The sequence below is a fragment of the Delphinus delphis genome, chromosome 14, assembly GCF_949987515.2.
Source record: "Delphinus delphis chromosome 14, mDelDel1.2, whole genome shotgun sequence".
NCBI lineage: Eukaryota > Metazoa > Chordata > Mammalia > Artiodactyla > Delphinidae > Delphinus > Delphinus delphis.
In genome coordinates, this window is record NC_082696.1 from 22,701,085 (window position 1) to 22,703,051 (window position 1,967).

Here is a 1,967-nt window from a genome sequence, read left to right on the forward strand (position 1 = left end):
GCAACATGTTACCATAATCTTTATCATTTCCTCAAAACAAGTATCCTTTCTGTCCTAAATTGCTTTTCACTTAAAATTTTTGTTTTGGAAGTTACAAGGAAAGGATGGAATGATGGTTCTTTACCCATTGTATACGAGGGCTCTAAAAAAACTAAGTAGTTTCCTTTTTCGGAGGTTATGGATTGGGTTTGAGGAACTTTGCATTGCCTTTATAAATTGCAAAATAAAATAGTATAGATCTTTGTCTCTCAGAGCATCACCATGGTCATTGGCAAGAACAAGCATCTTATAAAAGGCAGCAAAGAAGGAGCCAAGAAGAAAGTAATTGATCCATTTTCTAAAACATACTGGTATGATGTAAAAGCACTAATTACCTATGTTCAATGTGAGTAATGTTGGAAAAACTTTAGACTCAAAGAACCAAAATTGCATATGATTACCTCAAGGGTAGTGGGTTTTTTGTTTGTTTGTTTTTTTTGTTTTTTTTGCTGTACGCGGGCCTCTCACTGCTGTGGCCTCTCCCGTTGCGGAGCACAGGCTCCGGACACACAGGCTCAGCGGCCATGGCTCACTGGACCAGCCGCACCGCGGCATGTGGGTTCCTCCCGGACCGGGGCACAACCCCGTGTCCCCTGCATCGGCAGGTGGACTCTCAACCACTGCGCCACCAGGCAAGCCCCAACAGTAGTGTTTTTGAAGTGAACCTTGCTGAGTTTCAGAATGATGAATCTGGACCTAGAAAATTCAGGCTAATTACTGAGAATAATCTGGGCAAAAACTGCCTGACCAACTTCTATGACATGAATCCTACCAGTGACAAAATGTGCTCTATGATCTAAAAATGGCAGACCATGATTGAAGTTTATATTGAGATCAAGAGTACTGATGGTTATTTAATTCATCTTGTCTCTGTTGGTTTTACTAAAAGAACATATAACAACCAGATTCATAAGACCTCTTAATCTCAGGACCACAGGTCCCCAAAATCCGGAAGAAGATTATGGAAATCATGACCCAAAAGTTGTAGACAAATGACTTGAAAGAAGTCATTCCCTACAGGGAATGCGGTTACTAACAGGCCGCAGACTGGTACCAGTCCGCAGCGGTGGGGTTGATGACCTCTGCTTTAGTTTGTGCTCTTTCCCATACAATTTAGAATCAGCTTGTGAAGAAATTCCTCCTGACCTATGAGAGTTTTTCCTATATTGACCCCTAAAAATTCTACAGCTTTTCCTTTTACATTTTTAAACTATCTCTAATTTTTTATATATGGTGTGAAAGTAAATTAAATTTGTTTTCTTGCAGTTCAAATGTGTGTGTATGTGTGCCCATGTGCTTTGTGTGTGTGCATACATATTTTGGGGGCTTCTTTATGTTCTAATTGTCAATAAGGCTATGCTATTCTTTAGGTCAGTGGTCCCCAACTGTTTGGCACCAGGGACCAGTTTCGTGGAAGACAGTTTTTCCACGGTCGGGGCGGGGGCAGGGGAATGGTTCAGGCGGTAACGCGAGCAATGAGGAGCAATGGGGAGCAGCCTGGGGGTTGGGGACCCCTGCTTTAGGTTGTGCTCTTTCCCGTACAATTTAGAATCAGGTTGTCAATTTCCATAAAATATCTTTTGAAATTTGCATTAGAATTGCATTTATTCCATAGCCCTATTTACATCTTTATGATCCATCTCTACATTTATTTAGTTATTTTAAAATCTTTCAGTATAATGCTATAAACCTTTTACTGAAAGTTCTGTAACAACTTTTGTTGGATTTATTCCTGATCATTTTATAGTTTAAATCCTATTAATGGTACATAACTGTGAAATTATATTTTATGTTGTTGCTCTTTGTAAAAATGTAATTGATTTTCATAGAGTGTGATATCTGCAATCTTAATAAACTTACTGAATTTTATGTTAGCTGTAGTTTCTTTAGAGTTTTCTAGGTAGACATTTATATGCTCCATAAATAAC

The 1,967-nt window shown here is 39.0% G+C and overlaps 1 pseudogene; it reads left to right on the top strand.

Annotated features, from left to right (window-relative positions):
- Positions 1-261: 261 nt before the first annotated feature.
- LOC132437432 (small ribosomal subunit protein eS1-like) lies at positions 262-1,075 on the top strand (annotated as a pseudogene).
- The last annotated feature ends 892 nt before the right edge of the window (positions 1,076-1,967 follow it).